Raw genomic sequence first — 21493 nt, forward strand, 5'->3', positions numbered from 1 at the left:
GAGAGTTTGTGGAGTATCTCTACTACACACTATACTTCAAGGGTGTCAGTCCAGGGCATCCAGGTTAAGGTGATGTCAATAAAAGCTTCAGCTGTATAAACATATGTGGCCAGGAAGTTATCCTGATCTTGTAAGACCTGGAATGGAACTATCCCTGCATCATCAATTGAAAGAGGTGTATATAATGCTTCTCCTCTCTATCCATTTGCTCAATGTGATTTAGTGGTTGCTAATCTGTAGATCAGAATTATTCCAGATAGTGATTTTATGGCATTGGAGATGAAAATGGAATCTGTTGGCCAAAATGATTCAAGCTTTCCTGGTGCCCAATGCAGAGAGCACTGTTTTTTCTCTATAGGGTAGGATGATGAGCCCGAGAGCCCCATTAAGGGACCAATTAATTCCCTTTCAATCCATCCATAAAGAAGTGTTATTATTTGCATTGGAACCAGTGAGAGGCCTGAGACATAGGCAGAGACAACATAATAATTCTGAAGGTCTAGGAATGGGGAACTGAAGTTTCCATCAAAATAGCCAAGTGCTTTGCCCCAGGCTCCATATAAATTTCTTGATAATTTTATTTAATCTCTTAAAACAAAATGGTGAGATGATGACAGGTAGCCCACTCAAAATGTACCAACATGTATGTAAGGCATTTGTCTTCACTATGTTGATTTTCCTCCAGGGGCTCAAAGAAAGTACTTACCACAGATTGTCTTCTGTAAGCTGTAGAAAGGTGGGTTCTAAAGTCATTTTTACAATTTTTTACAAGACTGCTTGGAACTATCCCCAAGTATTTAATTGCAGCTGACTAGCTATCAAAGTTTGCATGGGAGAAAGCCCCACTATAAGGTAGCTAAGTGATTTAAAGTAGGTCCAGCTTTGCCCAGTGCTATAGCCTGAAATTGAACCTCAATCTTGGATAAATGCTAGAAGGGCTGGGATTGTGGGTTTGGTTTTCATTATAAACAAAAAAGCATTATTTGCATTTAATATAAAACAGTCCTCCAGTGGGCCAATCTGAACAGTGTGAATATCTGGGTCAGAGTGCATGGTACTGCCATAGGCTATAGAGGCAGATTCAACAAGAGAGGGGCCAATGGACAAACTCTGTCTGCTGCCTTTGAGGAGGTTCAATTAATCTGAAATTAGGCCATAAATCTCCAGAGGGGATATAGTATGTATTCCCAGTTCACTTAATCAAAGGTCTTTGTTGCATCCAAGGAGAGAAGTGTTCGGGGATCAGGGACATCAAACCACACTGCTATTATATCTGCTAACTGTCTTAAACTATCCAAGCCATGCTAGGCTTTAATAAATCCCATCTGGGTTGGATGTATGATATTGGGCACAGCTTCTTCCAATCTACCTCCAAAACTTTGTGCCAATATTTTCACATCACTATTAATTAGGCAGATTGCTCAGGATCTCATGTCATGCTCTATCCAGAGTGGAAATAACTTTTAACCAAGGCCTCCCTCATGGTACAGGGAAAGAGTACCCTCCTGCAGGGACTTGTGGACTAGGGTAAGCAGATTGCCTGCAAGGGGTTCAGAAAAATATTTATAAAAATTAACAGGGAAGCCATCTGGGCTGGAAGCCTTACACACTTTCATGAATTGCAGGGTTTCAACAATCTCAGCTGATGATGTGCTATCCAAGTTCTCCTGCTGGGCCAGAGAGTTGGGGCATCTGTATTTTAGCATAGAAAGTTTCCAGGGCCTCGTGTGAATGGACAGAATCAGAAATTGCATAGATTCTTGTAAAAATATTAAAGATGTGTTTATTTATATCGTTGGGTGCTGAACATATTAAATTATGCTTACCTCAGGTTCCATTGATTCCCACAGCTGTTCTTTGCTGTAGACAATATGCTAGCAGTTTACCTGCCTTTTTCTCCAATTGCCAGAAATCTTGACAAAAACTTATTGAGCTCATACCTGGTTCTAGTCAGAGTGTGTAGGAATTATGAGAAAGGATTCCTGGTCCAGGTCCTTGACTTTTCTTTCAAGGAACACCATGTTTTCCTTCTGTTCCCTTTTTTTAGATTCAGTAAAGCTAATAATTCTGCTTCTAAGAAAGGCTGTTGAAGTTTCCCCAGAAAAAGCTTGCTTGAAGGATTTGAGGGCTCATTGATATCCAGGAAGATGCTCATTTGCTTCTTCATACACATCTTGAAATGAAGGTCTAAAAGCAGTGAAGTATTAGAAGTAAATTGTAGGGCAATGGGAGCATGGCCAAAGATCACCATTGCACCAGTTGAAGAGTTGCATACTGATTGGACTAGCTCCCCTGAGATTAGAAAAAAATTAATCCATGAATATGTATTAAGGGCAGGGGAGAAAAATATGTAATTTCTTTCTATTGGGTTCATGAGCCACCACACATCACACAGTTCTATATCCATTCTCCTGGATTCCAGTGCTCTTCTGGACCTGGTTTGCTTACAATTACTATGGGATGATCGACCTATTGGCTCTAGAACCTCATTAAAGTCACCTGCATTTATCAGGGGGATGCATCTCTGTGCAGCACAGCAAAGAATCTATGAAAAGTCTCAAACGCATCCATATAGCTGGCATTCCTGAAATTAAGTATAAATTAAACTTTTACTTCTTATTTATTTATCTTAACTAACACTGTGCACCAGGAATATTTGCTTTAGTCCCTAATTCAGGAAAGCATTTAAGCCCATGCTTAATCAGTACCTGAATCAGTACCTTAGTGACTAACATGAAGAAATGGTGTCTCCCACACAAATAGCCTTGTTTTTTTAATAGCCCATCTACTCACCCATCTGTCTCTCTCTCCATCCATTTGTTTCGAGTGCACCCATCACCAAGGTATTTTAAGCAAGATGATCAGCTTAGGACTCACTGTACCTCTGGTGGGTCATCAAGGATAAAGCATCAAATATACTTCCAGCATAATAATTTCATATAAACTGTGCACTGTATAACCCAAAAGAGGAAACTTAGGTGGCTCCTCTTCCATCTTTCCCTTCCCCATACTATTGACAGAAAATGTTGTCTCTTCACAAGCATTGTCTAAAATCCTCCTATTGTAACATTTACCATCATTCCAACATTTACCAGTGTACCAAGTTCATAGGGGTTTTTTAAATGGCTGAGGCAAATTTTCCCACATTGTACATGTTATGTTGCTAAGTGACACTTGGCAATGCATATTACATGTTGCTGCTCCTTCTCTGAGCTGGCAACATTTTGTATGCCACGTTCCAAATGTCAGTGTAGATCGATGTCATTCTGTAAGGATGTGCATTTGAACTAGAAGAGACCAAATGATTGCAGTATTGTTGTAGCCATGTCAGTCCTAGGATATTAGAGTGACAAGGAGAGTGAGGCAATATCTTTTATTAGACTAACTTCTGTTGGTGAGAGAGACAAGCTTTCGAACTTACACAGAGGTCTTCTCACCCACTTTGTCTCTCTGGTAATATCTTAGGCAGTTTTATTAATATCAAAACTTTGACAAGTTATCAGTGAGGTTAAATTTTTTGTCACAGTTACTTTTAGTAAAAGTCACGGACAGGTCACAGGCAATAAACAAAAATTCATGGAAGCCTGCAGCCTATGTGTGACTTCTACTAAAAATAATGGGCAGGGTTGATGGGGGGGATGACTAAAGCCCAAGTGTGGGAGAAGAGAGCCCAAGCTCACAGAGCCCCATGGTGGCTAAGAGCTCTGCCCTCCCCCGCCCCCCACTTGTGGCAGCTGACATATCCAGGGTGCCTCCTCTGCCCATGGTAGCTGATGGCTCCAGGGTGCCCATGGTGGCTTAGATGTCTGGGGTCAGCAGCTCAGAGCTCCGGGTCCCCCTGCCACCCACAGTGGCTGATGGCTCCTGAGTTAAAGTTATGGAATCTGTGACTTCCATGCCCTGGGTGACATCATTTTATCCTTAGTTATTAGTTATAAAACTTTCTGGCACCTCCTTGACAGATTTTCTCAGTGCCTTCTAGCATTTTTTTAGCAGATTTGAGTATCAGAGCCCATAACATTTACATTAGAAAGGGCAATTTCTGTCCCCAAAGATGAGTTTTAAAATTCCCTCTTTGCAATGTGACAAAACAGGTCAGTAACTGTTCATAAAATGTAGGTGGATTCTGCAACGGGAAAATAAGTTGAAATAGTATGATCTTGCCATTTATAAATATGCCCTTGAGGGTATGCCTGTGCTGCACACTAGCCACATGTTGTGCCATGTATTCTTGCCCAATCCCCCTACTATCAACACTCAAAACCCTTATACACATGTATAGATATGGGTTGAACCCAGGCTGGCATGCTTGGCTTGGGGTAGGGGGCAAAGCATGTGTTGAGTCTCCCTTGGACTGCCCCTCCACCCCAACACACTTTGCAGTGTGGAGACAGCAAAAGCACGTGTATCTGGGTTCATGTTTAGATAGCCCTTCAATGCCATTCTCATAATTCCCTGTGCCTGAAAGCTACAGCTGTTCCGTCTACTCACAGCTCTCCCTCCCATCATGGACTCAGTTTTACCGGATGGTTTATAGACACACACATTCGGCATTTAACCCTTCAATTTTCCTGTGGCCTTTTCTCATTTCTGTACAGCTTAACTAAGCTCTGCCAAACTGCAAAGTGCCCACCAGCCAGCATGCTGCAGCTGACTGGAGGAGCACTCCAGGGTGCTGGTTAACTTCTAGTGTGAGCACACCATGGATCAAGATTTTTGGAAGAAGCACCCAAAACATTCCTTTGCAGGCAGTACAGATGATCTGATGTCTAGACTGGAGGAAGGGAGTGAAAACACTTGGGGAAGGCCACCAAAGGAATCTGTGTCGGAGCAGGGGGCAGAGTTCCAGGAACAGAGAATGGAGCTGGAAGATGAGGATCAGCTAAAGCAGGCTGATGAGTTAGTGAGCATTGTAGATTGAGTTTTCCAAGAATCTGTCTGGGGAAGGGCCTATGGAGCAGCCCAGAGAGTGAGTGGCACACAGACCAGATCCACAGCCTGCTAAGTGCCACCTGCCATCTTTATTATTACCATGTGGGGAAACAGTAACATGAGAAGCAGGGTTTTTTTTCAGCCAGGGAGGATATTACTGAGACATTTTCTTGGGGATCTCAAAAGTGTAAGTCACTGTGTAACTTCCCCTCCCCCCCCCCAGCTCAGTGCAAGAAAAATGTACTGGAACTAAACTGGGTTGCAGGTCCCTGTCGCCCCAATCTCTTAGCTAACCCAGACAAACTTCTCATGACTCTGCCAGCCTTTTACTTTGCCTTGCAGGTAACACTTGGTGCACCCAAGTTCCTGAGCTCCCTGGAAGAGTTCCCTGGGAGTATCAAGACCTTGTCACTGGACAGTCGCAGAAATTACCAAGGCTGCTATATCCAAAGCAACCGTGTACACACACCAGCTTGTCTGGTTCAGATAGAATACCCACATTGCTTAATATTACAGCACTGAGATCAACTTATGATAAAACAAAGCTAGACAGAGAGTTAAGTGATACTGTGTAAAGATAGTGGAAACAGTATATGTTATACTTTTGTTTATTTGTAACAATATCTAAGAGACTATAACTTTAGCAAGCAACAATCCTTTGGCTAACATAGTTTTCTCACTCTCAAAGATTTTCTGTACAGCTTGCTAACTTTCAATCCAACCAGGAGCTCAATTTTCATGATTTCCCCCATGCCCTATTAGTATGACTGAAGCCAATCATAGAACCATAGAATCATAGAAGATTAGGGTTGGAAAAGACCTCAGGAGGTCATCTAGTCCAAACCCCTACTCAAAGTAGGACCAACACCAACTAAGTCATCCCAGCCAGAGCTTTGTCAAGCTGGGACTTAAAAACCTCTAAGGATGGAGATTCCACCACCTCTCTAGGTAACCCATTCCAGTGCTTCATCACCCTCCTAGTGAAATAGTGTTTCCTAATATCCAACTAGACCTCCCCTACTGCAACTTGAGACCATTGCTCCTTGTTCTTTCATCTGCCACCACTGAGAACAGCAGAACTCCATCCTCTATGGAACCCTCCTTCAGGTTGTTGAAGGTTGCTATCAAATCCCCCCTCACTCGTCTCTTCTGCGGACTAAACAAGCCAAGTTTCCTCAGCCTCTCTTCATAAGTCATGTGCCCCAGCCCCCTGATCATTTTTGTTGCCCTCCATTGGACTCTCTCTAATTTGTCAACATCCTTTCTGTAGTGGGGGACCCAAAACTGAATGCAATACTCCAGATATGGCCTCACCCATGCCGAATAGAGGGGAATAATCACGTCCCTCGATCTGCCGGCAATGCTCCTACCAATGTAGCCCAATATACCACACTGGCAACAAGGACACACTGCTATCTCATATCCAGCTTCTTGTTTATTGTAATTCCCAAGTCCTTCTATGCAGAACTGCTGCTTACCAATCGGTCACCAGCCTGTAACAGTGCATGGGATTCTTCTGTCCTAAGTGTAGGACTCTGCACTTGTCCTTGTTGAACCTTATCAGATTTCTTTTGGCCCAATCTTCCAATTTTTCTAGGTCACTGTGGACCCTATCCCTACTCTCCAGTGTATCTACCTCAACCCCCAGCTTAGTGTCATCTGTGAAATTGCTGAGGGTGGAATCCATCCTATCATCCAGATCATTAATAAAGATGTTGAACAAAACCGGTTCCAGAACCGACCCCTGGGGCATTCTGCTTGATACCAGCTGCCAACTAGACATCAAGCCTTTTATCACTACCCATTGATCCTGACAATCTAGCCATCATCTATCCACTTTATACTCAATTCATCCAATCCATACTTTTGTAACTTGCTGGCAAGAATACTGTGGGAGACCATATTAAAAGCTTTGCTAAAGTCAAGATATAATCACAACCACTGCTTTCCCTATATCTACAGACCCAGTTATCTCATCATAGGAGGCAATCAGGTTGCTCAGGCATGACTTGTCTTTGGTGAATCCATGTTGACTGTTCCTTATCACCTTCCTCTCCTCCAAGTGCTTCAGAATGGTTTCCTTGAGAACCTGCTTCATGATTTTTCCAGGGACTGAGGTAAGGCTGACTGGTCTGTAGTTCCCAGGTTCTCCTTCTTCCCTTTTTAAAAGATGCACACTATATTTGCCTTTTTCCACTCACTGGGACCTCCCTTGATTGCCACAAGTTTTCAAAGATAATGGCAAATGGCTCTGCAATCACATCAGCCAATTCCTTCAGCACCCTCAGATGCACTAGATCTGGACCCATGGACTTGTGCATGTCCAGCTTTTCTAAATAGTCTTTAAGCTGTTCTTTCATCACTGAGGGCTGCTCACCTCTTCCCCATACTGTGTGGCCCAGTGCAGCAGTCTGGGAGCTAACCTTGTCTGTGAAGACCAAGGCAAAAAAAGCATTGAGTACTTCAGCTTTTTCTACATCATCTGTCACTAGGTTGCCTCCCAATTCATTAAAGGTCCCATACTTTCCCTGACCTTTTTCTTGTTGCTAACATACCTGTAGAAACCCTTCTTGTTACCCTTCACATCCCTTGCTAGCTGCAACTAAAGTTGTGTTTTGGCTTTCCTGATTACACCCCTGCATGCTTGAGCAATATTTTTATACTTCTCCCTAGTAATCTGTCAAAGTTTCCACTTCTTGTAAACTTTCTTTTTGTGTTTAAGCTCACTGAAAATTTCACTGTTAAGCCAAGCTGGTCGCCTGCCATATTTGCTATTTTTGCTGCACAATATTGGGCCCTGGTCTGACTGTCCTAACTGCCACACCAAAAAAATAGATCCCTTGGTTTTTTAATCGGAAATTATTACCAAGGTTTATCTTTGATCTGGGTCTATCACTAGAAGGAACTTCTGCATACCCCAGTGTTTGAATATAATGAAAGTTTCAAACTGTGGCCTTATCTCGATGAAGAAAATTATATTTTAAAAAAGGAGAGGGAAGAATCCTCCAACCTTATCCCCTGGGAGGCATGGAATAGGCTCCTTCATTCTCTTGGCAGGCACTTCCATCTCAGCGGCACCAACACTCCTTCCCCTCCTCCTTCATGTCCTCTTGGGGCTAGCACTCCCAATCAGCATTGGGAAAGGAGATGGGTCACAGATGAGCTGTTCAGGGACATGGGATGCAAGATGGACAACCACCTACAGTACCCAAAAGTGAAGACAAGGAGTGGGAGGTGTGTATGATCTCAGATTTTCTCAAACATGACTAGAGAAATAGGAAGTAGGACAGGTTGCTGTTGGAGCAGCTCTTCACCTTGATTGCCACTAGGGGGCTAGTGCCAGCTCCTCTAGTATCTAATATGCCACCACCAGTGCCTGAAGACTCTCCTTCTTGGTACCACATCCTGTAGCCATGTTTGGTCAGGGGAAAGGAGAACAGGAGGCATGCTGCTGACATCCCATTCCACCACAAGTCAGACTGACTGTTGAGCTTGGACTTAAGTTAATTGCACCGTTTTGCGCTGTTGTTCACTGAAAATTTCACTCTTTTGTGCACACAACCACTTTACTTCACTTTGTACTTTTGTCAATAATTATATGTGGCCATGCCTGCAATGGTTTTATTAATACTTATTTTTCTGTTCATACTTTTGATTTCATTAATAAATTGGTTTTGCTGCATGGTACGTTGGTGTGTGAGCACTTGGAAAAGAAGGAAGAGTCAGGAAGTTGTATCCATGTTTATGGAAAAAGTATCTTATCATGTAATGTCAATAACAAACTCTAATGAATCAGGTAATTTGTATACAACAGTAAACACTCTTACAGCCCCCTATTGTAGCATCACATGTCCTCATCTATAGCAGCCTGCAATGCTAGGATGAAGGTTCACAAGCCATTTCTTATTTCTTGTGCCTGCCTGTACACAGCCACAGTGATAAGAGGCACGCACTCTGGTTGTCTGCACTGGACCTGCAAATCAGCAGTAGCCGGAGACCACTTCATGTGAAAATTTTGCCTACAGCCCCACAGGTGTTGCGCAGAACAATGCATGCTACGAGCATATGGATGGCATTGGCAGCTCTGGCCAAGGGTGGCAGATGAAGCTTCTCCTGGGGAAGGCTACCCCCCCACCCCATCTTTTCCCGCCAAGGCCCCGCCTTTGCTCTTGGTCCCTCCCCCACCATGACCCTGGCAGGGGCACTGAGGGCTCGGTTGCAATGGGAGAAGGGGCTGAGAGCTCAGCTCCAGCCAGGGTTGAGCTCTCAGCCCCCACTTTGAGCATGGCAGTGCTCTCTCGGCCCTGGCTGGAGCCTGGAACCTCTTCCACCCACAACCCCACTCCCATTCTGCCCATGCCCTGGTCCCTTTCCACCACATCTCTCACCTCCACTCCACCTCTTTCCCCCGAGACCCAGCCCCCCATCTCTTCTCCCCCTTCCAGTGGGCCAAAATTTGCCACTCCTCTCCCACCATCAGCAGCGGCACGAAGTTTGGGGAGGCTTAGCCACCTCTGGCCTCCATTACATGTTGCCTATGACTCTGGCATTCAAATTGTTTTGTAGGCATCTTCCCTTCAGCCTACAGATGTATTCTCCAGCACCATACCAGAACTGCTGTGTGTAACTGAGCCTTCCTCTACCAGGTGCCCTGTGCTCAGTGTACTGTTCCATTAGCCATACCAGAAGAGGGAGAACAGGGTGCCCCAAAATAACAGTGGGTAAAGATACCCCATCAATAACAATGTCATTTGGAGCTACCTTAGATCTCCTCAGCACCCTGAGCTCATGCATTTTGCCTGTACCTCCTGTGCAGGGCTGGGCTTAGGACTGGCAACCCAGGCAAACACCCAGGGGCACCATGGTGAAGGGCAGGTGCCATGCGGCAGTTTACAGTCACAAGCTGCTCCCCACGTATGTGTGTGGGGGGGGGTGCCCAGATTTCTCCCTGTTTCTTCCTGGCGGAGGAACATGGCTGGGGAAGGTGAGTGGTGACACACAGACACTGGTCCCCAACCCCCAAATGGTTCTCCGTGCCCCCCCGAGGTTGGAGGGGGGAGGGAGCAAGGAGCAACACCAAATGATCTGTACATCCTGGTCACTTTCTCCACCTGGGATGCTGCTCCCTTGCCCTCCCCTGACGTTGCGCCTCACTCTCTCCCCCCGCAGTCCCCTACGCCTACAAGAGGTGGAGAGGGGAGAGGGAGGTGAGCAGCAATGCTAGCCGCTCCATGCATCCAGGTCAGGTTCCCCAGGTGGGCACAGGATGGGGTTAGGAATGCAGGAGGGCGTGCAAGGATTAGGGGCACAGAAGGAAGTACAGGGGCTGGGTGAAAGAGGGTTGCAGTGTATGTGCTAGAGATACAGGAGGGAGGTACAGGGGTTAGTGGAGCAGGGAGCACAATGCAGGGATTAGGATTCAGGAGAGGACAAAACGGGTACAGTGCAGGGATCAGTGGCACAGGAGGGGCTGCAGGGATTAGGGTACAGGAGGAGGAATCAGGGGCAAAGGGGGCACAGTGCAGTGGTTAGGGGCACAGGAGGGGTGAGGTTCGGGCAAAGGGGGCACAGTGAAGGGGTTGGGGTGCTGGAGGCACAATGCATGGGTTAGGGGTACAGGAGGGGGTGGGGAGCTCACAGGTGCCAGAAGCAATGGAGGGGTACTCACAGGAGCCAGGAGTAATGGGGGGTACCACACCCATGGGGGTTTTGGATGCGAAAAACCAAGTTCACCCAGGGCGCTATTTTCCCTGAGGCCCTGTCCCATGCTGGCATTCATAAACCTGCTGCCTAATGCCTGGAGCAGTACCCTTTACAACGACACATTCACTTTGGGCAAAGAGTGCCATTGATGACCCCAGCACAGTTTGGGACTCTTGTTCTCTAAAAGCCAGCTACTATGTCAGGCCCATTTGTACGGAATGGTGTTACTCACCTCACAAACCACCACCACTGCAGCACTGGTTAGCTGTGGCGTTGTAGCAGTCTGGAGTATCCAGGCTCCAGATGGTAATTGTCTATCCTGCTGCATAAACACGTTGGCCAAAAGTGGGACTAGCAGATACACACGGTCATGTAGACATACCCTAAAAGGCTTCTCATAAATTCTGTGGACCTGAACTAAAATGCTAAGGTGGCCCTGGCTTCCATTCCAAATCCAAAGGCTTCAGTTGTTTCAATGTTTTGCAGCTTGGGGCAGTACTTGTTCCTATTTCTATCAGCAGCTTCATTCAGATAGATAGATAGATAGATAGATAGATAGATAGATAGATAGACAGATAGATGTCCTTCTCTCAGGGTACAATCTGGGCTGTTGAACCGCTGTGCATCCAGGGTGCCTTTTACACTACTTTGCTGGTGAAAAGTAGCCTCTCCAGGCTCTGCTTACACAGCCATTAGCATGTAAAGGCACACCCAGCAAATTTACAAGAATGCTCTTTCAGCCGCTCATGAACTATACACAGGATGACACCTGCATATTCTTGGCCTCAGCCTTGCGCCCAAGAAATCTGCATCTTGCACTGTGCACACTTCTGCACAGAGCAATAGTTCATCATTAATAGTGCATCATTTTATTAAGGAAAATGAATATGCCCCAGCCTTTGTTATCCTGAAAGGGGATTCCCTAAACACTTCAATAAAAACACACTAGTTTAGATAAAAAAATAAAATAAGTTTATTAACTATAGAAAGTTAGATTTTAAGTGGTTATAAGTGTTTAAGGCATAAAAGTCAGAATTGGTTACCAAAGAAATAAGAGACAAAACCACAATCTAGTTCCTAAACTTTACCAAGCTAAATAAGATTACAAAGTAAAAAAGTGTCTCTCACCTAAAAACTTTCAGCAGTCCATGCTACCTGGAAAGACCTGCCCCCCTCCCCCCCTACAGACACAGTTTAATAATGGTTCTTTGTCTTCCAAGTGATCTTGCAGGCATCAGTAGAGATGGGGAGGAGATGTAATGAGGAAGCCATTGTCTCTTATTTTATAACCGCCTCTTCTCCTTGAGGAATACCCTCCACTGGGGTGCAGACAATCAGTCTGTAGCATGCATGCGATTCAAAGCATCTTTCAAGTGAATTGTAAATTTCTTGTTCACACTTTCTATGTAAGTGAGGTTTGAGACATCTTTGGGGATGATATGCAAATCTTTTGTTTATAGTCCCCTGTGATGGCGAATGGTTGCTACAGCAGCTAATAGTTTTCGAACACCTGTGATCAGTGCTTTGTTAACACTGAGGCTTTATGTTTCAGTAACAAACATAAAGGAAACTCTCATAACTACATATACAATGTTGCTACACACCTTTTAATGGGATAATGATGTCCAGCAGATTATGACATTTAAAATGATACCTCACAAGGCATCTTTTGTACAAAATATATAATTAACATATAAAAGTGGTGAATGTGGGTTACAGGGTGTCATATGGGTTTCAGGGTGTCACAATATATATTCAAAGAACATGTAAAAAGGCCAGGAGTCCAATATGCCTGCTGTGATTTTCCCCATGTTCTTCTTATCAATGCCACTGCTTAAGTTCTCAAAAAAGATACACCTCACATCCAACTTTCTTGGACTTGACTGTGAAGTTACCACAAACCCTGTGGAGGATCTAGCTGGGTTTCTCAAGAAGCAGACCAAAGACCAACCCACAACTCAGTGAACATTCAGTCCCTGGTTCTCCCCTTGCTGCAGGGGAAAGTAATCTGCACCATACCATTGTCCAGTGTAGATTATTTCCCTCTCTGAACTGAGACAGCTATCGAGAGCTGTAGAGTCAAAGCTGAACCCACCCCGGCACATCCATACACCTGCACAGAAGCAAGAATAGCCCCATGGAGGCAGCTGTCCTGCTCACGCTGAAACTCATGATGCACTAGTCCACATAGAAAAAATAAATGGGTACCTGATGCCCTCTGATGCCTTCTTTGCTCAGTCACATAGGAGAAGCCATAATCCTGGCCTTGGGCCTGATCCTGTGACCATTACTTGGTCAAATCTCTCACTAAGATCAGGATCAGCCCTACACCCCCAATTCTGCAAAAACACACACACGTGCTTAACTTTTTGAGCTGAGAGCAGGTCCAGTGAAGTTAATGTGACTTCTCAGAGGGCATAACGTTAAGCACATGAATGGTCTGCATGTTTCCAGGATGAGGGCCTTTTCCTGTAACCTAGCTGAAAATATATAAATAAGAGTAAATATCCCCTTGCCAAATGTGCTGTGGAACCTTTATTTCCTTATGTTGTATCTAGATTTGCAACAGATAACAAACAGCTTTCACATCACTTTGATCATTATAAAAATAAATGCATTGGTCCAAAACCTATTATAGGGCAATAAAAGAGTATTTAACATGTGCTCCCTTCAAAATCTTATCATGCAGGAAAATGGAATGGATCATTCACTGCGTGCTCTTATTTTGCTATAAAATGTAATATTCATGGAGAGAAACTGCTTAAGAGAGCAAGACCGAACATAAATTGACTAATTTAGTAGCACTTTTTTCATGTGTAATAAGGAACTCTTAATCTCCTGATCTAATAAGAGAGAAAATATTCTGTTTTTCCTGGAAGAGGAACAACATAATTTAAGGGAAGAGAATACAAGTTAACTGTTTAAGAAAAAAAATGGAAGAAAAGGGATTTACAAAACAGTGTAATTGTTGTTATAAATTATTAGTTCGGTTTTAAAATCTTTAGCTAATATACTCACAGTTGTATGAAAAGCTCATGTAACTAATGCATTTTAATTTCTCTAGGTGTTCTAGTCTAAATATTTATGAGAAGACATAGCTGAGTCCAGCTGCTGATTGGTTGCAGTCATTGTACTTTCAATGTGCCATCAGTGCTGATAGGTTGCTGCTATACTATAGTTCTGACTACCTAAAGTTTGAATTTTGGGCACAGACTAGGGTAACTCACTGGTCAGTGTCTATTTCATGTCCTCCGCCCATCCCTGTCTTTAGAAGAGACGAGGGTGTTAAAGCCAACAGCTAGAAAGCCTGCCTCCTTAGGTCAAGCTTGTTACGGTTTGATTCAATTTAATAAAAAAGATCTCAAATAGCTAGGATTAATCAACATTATTAATCAAAGATTCTTAGTCAAAGATTAAGAGAGCCTAATATGGTATGTTTCCAATCCTTCTGGAAGGCAGCAGTGCCATGGTCAGACTGCCTCAAAATTTGAGCTTTACTTTAGTTCTATATATACTGGGGTTATTTACAACAGATGAGGGTTTCACCATTTCTTTCCATTACTTTAAACCTAATATATCATTCTCCTTTATCTTCTTTTTACATGCTTTCGGAAACTTTTGCTAGGCTTGGACAGACTATGCAGTAAACAGGACAGAGATTGTAACTAGTTTATTACCTTGTTTTGACCACAGCATTCCAAAATTCAGCAAAACTTTATAAACATCCTTCACCAGGTATAGCTTGGTACAGAGGGCATGTTAGCTAAGCATTAACAAAATTGTTTGTCTTGTCTTTTCCTCAGTATCTAACTCTGAAATTACACTAATTTACATCATCCCTTCCTTAAACAGCTTAACATAAGCAAAACATATTTTGGGAAAACCAGAATATGAAAATTCACAGTTATATAAAAACACATGATATTATATATAATAGTCAAATAATATTGATTAACACTATAAACCTTACAGACTTTCTCTTATCTGGCTCCATAGATATTTTGTAAGACAGAGGGTCTGCAGTATAGCTAAGCATAGCAGAATATCAAGAGGCTGGCAGGCTGAGTGAATCTCTCAAGCCTTGTATTCTCTCGCTGTGTACTGCAAGGATCATGCAAAGGTCACTGCGCCCAACTATAATACAGTTTTAGAGTTATATAATTCAGTATTCTAAATATAACATACTATGCTTATTCACTATAGGCTACTCTCTTATTTTGGTTACATAACATTTCCTTGTTTAATCACATATATAGCTACAGCAACAAACAGTCCATGATTTGATTAATACATTTTGCTTATGAGTTGAATACATCTATTTTCTATTAGTTAGCAATAAGCAGGGTTCCTTCCTGTTAAATAATTCTGTTAGTGAGAGCTGTTTTCCCAAAATATTTTGTTTACAAGAGTCAGTTACACAAACCTTGACAAAGTCCATTCCTCATCTGATGCCCATCTGCAGCCCTTAGCAAGGCATGTGATTAAAAATTTGCAAGCTGGGTTTTTCCATTTTGCCATAGTGCCTTGGCTTAGTTCAGTCAGCAAACTGTAGAAGGTCAGAGGGTTTGTTGTTGTTGTTTTTGGGGGGGGGGGGGGGGGGGAGGGTTGCTAAGGAGATTCACCAATACAAGCCATGGTGTCAGCTAACAAGGTGGCGTCCTGAAAGAGAATAATTACTGAGCAACCACTGAGTACCTTCATCTTCCACTACAGTCAGACGGACATATGTCACCGCACATGAGAGTGCTCTAGCACCAGATGACAGCTATCACCACAGGCTCACTGGTATTTTGTGGAGCCTGCATCTACTTGTTTTTTAAGACAGGCCCCTGGTTTATAACTTTGTAATGGCAACCTGCACTATAAATACAGAACTGTGACAAGTTGTTTGAATTAATGGATTTTGCTCTGCTCTATAAAATAAGGCCACCTGCCACCTTTAAAGATTGGGCGCAAAAAACAATTTCATAAACTGTGCTCATGACAGTATACAATGAGAGAGACAATGAGTGGGATCTGAAGAAGAGCTCTGTGTAGCTCAAAAGCTTGTATCTACCCCCAAGAGAATAAAAGAATAAAATGGTCCAGTAAGAGAGATTACCTCACTTACCTTCTCTCTCTCACATCCTGGGACCAACAGGTAATTGCAGGTGGCTAGAATAACACTGCAAACAACAATGGAAGATACCAAATTTTGCAGTTTAAAATGGAAACTTAACAACACGAAAAAGAAGGAAGCCAGACTAAACAGTGACATCTACTTCCTGAGCAAATGCAAGAACAAGACCTAAAGTAGAGCTCTGTGTAGCTTGAAAGCTTCTATGTTCCACCAACAGAAGTTGCTCCAATAAAAGTTATCTCACCTACCTGGTCTCTGTCATAGCCTGGGACCGACATGGCTAAAACAACACTGTAGTAAATGAGCAAGATTATACCATCATTAGACTGTAAATGAGTTTGGCTGGTGACTTACCTGTCAATTACCATTTTATATTGATCTGTTTAAGTTTAAATCCTGTTCCTTACCCTCCTGAGAGTGTGTAGGTCCCCAGATGTTGCAGACTAGTGAGGTTCTACTGCATAAAGGTGAGAACTGGGACAGGCAAGCTTTGGAAATCCTCTGAAAAAACTGCACCTCCTATGCATCCAAAGCATAGCTCCATGGAGGCTCCATCTGTGGTAGAGAGAAAGAGTCTTTTGGGGACAGGCCAAAGGCTGTGGCAGGGGCATGGCCAGTGGATCCATGACCACAAAGATAACCACTCCTCTATAAAGGTGAGGAGCTCAGTTGGCTAAGGAGCTTAACAGAGCTCAAAGGCTGTTGTAGAGCCTCTGAATGTGGCTCTGCTGACGCTCTATAGCCTGTGAAGGAGGATCCCATCTGCCATTTCCCCACTGGCACCACTGCACAAGTTCTATTTATTTAGGCTTTGCACTGAGACAAAGGATTTGGTCAAAAGCTGGAGTCGATGGTGAGGAGCTGTGATAAGAAACTAACTTGCACTCCAGCCCTTGTTTCTAAGGGAGAATTTTAAATGAATCATTTTAATGTGTTTTTCAGGCTTAATAGCTAATGTATTGTACTGTATTTGAATTTTATTAATGTTATTTAAATAACCACTGGAAGAGAATGCTTATAGCTTGCTATAAATATTGTTTTAAGAAATGCCTCTTTCTTAAACAAAAAGACATAAATCGTTGTGACACCTTCTGAATCAATTCAGTAAGTAACAATGCTTCCACCATTGCCTAGATGTTCATTACTTGTAGAATGCAGCTTTTCCTTTCTTTGAGGTCCCCATTTCCACATCCTAAATCATAATCATCAAACACACATCAACAGCTTATTCTTCATTCCTTCAATACTGAGAAAAAGAACATTGCTTCAAAGCTGAGCCAGAAAACAGAACTGCACATGTTCCAAATGTGAAGTGAGGGAAATAGATTCTTGTTCAGGAACTTGTCCAAGATGAATTGAACGTGGTACAGCTGCAACATAATAAAAAGAAATGTTGGAATCCATGGCCAGCCTTTCCTCTGCATCACAGCCGATGCCAGAGTTCTTAACTCTTCACATGCTCCTCGGGAGAGTCGGTAAACTTCACATCCAGCCTGTGCACCTCAGAAACCAATAGAAGGAAGTTAACAGCTCCAAAACCACTGGACTAGATCCTCAGCTCTATAGATCTGATATATCTATTGAATGCAAGTGTAGATCAATGAAGTCAGTGGAGTAACACCAATTTATATCAACATAGGATACATTCCTCTCTTTTTGGAGGATCTTCCATAGCATGAAAGTCAGACCCTCCCAGGAACAAACTTCAAGGATAGCAACAGACAGCAGTTTTGTGAGAGTTTCAGAATAAGACAAAGTGACTGACTGACATCCCTGGTGACTGATTCACATCCCTGGGTATGGCTCATGTTAAAACACAGGCAAAACATAAGGATAAGCTTCCTCACCTTGAGGACCCTTGGGTCTTTATTCCCCACTTGGTACAAATTACCCTGAATCAGTTTACTATGCAGGGAATGCTGCAAAGCCCACCTACTTTCCTAGGCATTTGGGGAGGGTAAGAATGGAGAAAGAAAGAGAAAGGGCTTTGAGGTGGAATGGTGTTTTGGCTTCCTTGTTCTGTGCCTTTGGTTATACCAATTTAGTTAAGGCATCAGATGCTTTGGCTGGCTCTTGTGTAATGTGCAGTTATTATGGGAAAGCTAAGCCAAATACAGTTTTGTCTTTGTTCTCAAAGGTGATGAGATGTGTGGTGCATCAGTCTGATGCTGTCTCAGAGTGAGTTCCCCAGCTCTGTCCACCACACTCATGAGTCTCAGGGACAGACTGTAAAGAAAAAAAAATGCCTGCAGTTATACAAAGAGTTATAAGGAGAGTGCAACTCTAGAATTAATTTCTTCTCTGGGTAGGCCATTTCCTTAATTACATCCTGAAAATATTTGCTAATCTCTATAAAAATTTTATCTACACTTTTGGTATCTTGTTTTTCAGTTGTAATTAAGGGTACGATTTAGTCATGGATTCCGTGACTTCCAGTGATCTCCGTGACTTCAGCATACAGTGGTCGGGAGCTGCAGGCTCCCCCGCCACCTAAGGGGGCAAGGAGCTGCGGGGTACCCCCACCGCATCTGGGAACTCCCAGAGCTACCCCCGACCTCCCGGCTGATGCAGCCAGCAGGGAGAACCTCTGGAGTTCTCAGGCACTGTGGGTGGTGGGGGAACCCCCGAGCTTGGGGGCCCCAAAGGTCCTGGCCCTCATGGGCAGCTGGGGACCCCCCTGGAGTTGCAGGCGACAGGGGTACCAGACAACTCCCAGCTGCTGCAGGCAGCTCCTAGCCCCTGCACAGCTGCCCCACTTCAGGCAGTGCAGGGACCTGCAGATCCCCATTTTGCCATGGATATTTTGAGTAAAAGTCGCAGACGGGTCACAGCTTCTGTGAATTTTTCTTTTTTGCTCGTAACCTGTTCGTTACTTTTACTGAAAAAATCCAAAATCTTAGCCTTAGTTATGACATTTTTGTGACAATTCTTTAAATTTATGACACTAAGATTAAAGAGTTGTGTGGTAGGAAGTTCCTCTAATATTAAGCAGTTTAGGCAGAAAATAACTGACATACCCATGGAAAAAAGTCTGCTCTGAGGAATGACTACAGTGATTTACAGCTATTATTATTATAGCACCATCTAGGTGCCCCAAACAGGGTTGGGGTCTCATTGCATTCTCCACCGACAAAGTAAGAGACACTTATTACCCAGAAGAGCTTGCAGTCTAATTTGTACATGACCATGGGCAGGCTAAAAGGGGGCTTATTTCAATGAATGTTGTAAAACAGTTGTGTATAGATCAGGAGATATGGAAACTTTTTGAGCATAGGTTTGACAAGTAGATAATGTACCTCATTGAAAAGGCACCTCAAACAATTATGGAATAGAAATCATGGGGCATAGGACTGGAAGAGGCCTCCTGGGTCATTGAGTCCAATCTGCTGATACTGCATGCAATCCCATCGCATAATCCTGTTCTTAAACTTAACAAGCTTCATTTTAAAACCAGTTATGTTGTTTGGCTTCACTACTCCTATTAGGAGGCTGTTCTATAACCTTGCTCCTCCAGTGGTTAGAAATCTTCTGATTTCCAGCCCAAATTTATTCATGACCCCTTCATATCCACTTGTTTTTGTATCAACATTGTGCTTTAGCTTAAATAGTTCTCTCTCCCTGGGGTTTATCCCCTGGATGTATTTATAGAGAAAAACCAGATCCCCTCTCAGCCTTCAATTTGTTAGGCTACAAGCTATGCTCTCTCTTTTAATCTCCTTTTGTAAGATAAACTCTCCATTCCCTTGATCCTTCTAGCAGCTTTTCTCTGCACCTGTTCCAGTTTGAATTTATCTTTCTTGAACATAGCTGACTAGAATTGTACACAGTATTCTAGATGAGGTCTTACCAGAGCCCTGTACAGTGGCATTCATAGTTCCCTATCTCTACTGGAAATACCTTACCTGATACATCCTAGGATCACATTTGCTTTTTTTTACAGCCACATCATATTGGCGGCTCATAGTCGTTCTGTGATCAACTAGTATACCCAGATCTTTTTCCTCCTCTTCCCCTTATTTCCACCTACTGAGCTCCAAGTTTATAGCAGAAATTTTGTTATTAATCTGTAGGTGCATGACTATTAAATTTCATCCCATTTCTACTACTCCAGTCCTCCAACTTTTCTTATTTAATATTCCAGTTCTCCAGTGTATTGACAATGCCTTCCAAGTTTGCATCATCAGCAAATATCATTAGCACATTCCTACTTTTTGTGCCAAAGTCATTAATGAAAATATTAAATAAATCCCAAGACAGATCCTTGAGGAACTAGTAACCTCCCTCCAGACTCATAGTTCTCTTTTCAGCACAATCCACTGCTGTCTCCCCTTTAGCTAGGTCCTTATCCCCCTTACAGTTCTTGTACTAATTCCCATCTGCTCCATCTTAACTAGTAATTTTCCATGTGGTACCAATTCAAATACTTTACTGATGTTCAGATGGATTTGATCTACTGAATTTTTCTTGTCTAAGAAATCAGTTATCAAACAAAGATATGTTTGTCTGGCATGATCTAACTTTTGTAAACCCATGTTGCATTTTCCATTTACCTCTATGTCATATTATTCTTTACTTCAAAATTTGTTCTAAAGCCTTGCATACTCTTGAGGCCACACTAACGTGGCTGTGGTTGCGCAGTTCACTTCCCCCCTCGCCTTCCTTAAATATAGGTGTGCTGTTAGCTATTTTTCAGTCAGACTCTCTCAGCCTATCTCTGCCAATGTGATAGGTTTACTTAAAATCCTTGCTACTTGCCTTGCATTTTCAAGTGCCAATTCTTTCAATCTTCTGGGATGGAGATTATCCTGCTCCCCTGACTGGAGTGCATTACACTCTCAGAATTTTGTTTCTCCTTCAGATGTGGTAATTTCCATTTCTATACACTCATTCCCATGAGCCATGCTGACTTTGCCCCCATGTTCTGCATCATCATCCTTATTGAAACAGGCAAAGTATTAATTTAGTTTCAGAGACCATATCTAGATTAGCCATGTAAACAAAAAGTGAACAAGAAGACATGAAGTGGGATCACTATGTAGCCAGGATGGGCTAGAGATTAGGGATAAAAAACCTTTACCTATTGTTTTAATTTCCCTTGCAAGATATAACTCAGCCTGATTTTTGGCAGTTCTCACTTTATTCCTTCACTCTTTGACCTCCAAGAGGCAGCTTTCCATGATGATCAACCCCTACATCCATTCATTGTATGCTCTCTGCTTTCTCCTAATATCCTTTCTGAGGCGGTTATTCATCCATTTCGATCTAGAACGTTTCTCTACAATTTTCTCCTCTTGTCTGGGATGCAAATTCCAGATAGTTTTTGAAATTTAAAGAAATCCCAAGCTTCTTCCACATTTAAGTCCCAGAGTTCGTCAGTTCAACTGGTCAAAACATAGGCAAGCTGCTAAGGAATAGTGAGGGGAGTTGAGGAGTACCACATCCTTCTCAGCTTTGGATAAATTTCCTTTGAGATCAGTAACCCTGCCTCATCCTTCAAGGTGGGGTTTTGGTGGAGAAACCAAGCTGCCATTGAAGAAGAAGTGTGCAGATAAATGCAGTCACAATTGCTGCATACACGCTTGTCTGCTTCCAAGCTTCCCAATCATGCAGGTATTCTCATTGTCTTGGATTCTCTACTGATTAGAGTGTGGGCTTCCAGTCTATCCTATAGAAGGAGACTGGACTCACCACCAAGTGAGATGAGAGTGTGAGTTGACTCTATGAATGGAGACACAGAGC

The sequence above is a fragment of the Chelonoidis abingdonii genome, chromosome 4 (assembly GCF_003597395.2).
Source record: "Chelonoidis abingdonii isolate Lonesome George chromosome 4, CheloAbing_2.0, whole genome shotgun sequence".
NCBI classification, from domain to species: Eukaryota; Metazoa; Chordata; order Testudines; family Testudinidae; genus Chelonoidis; species Chelonoidis abingdonii.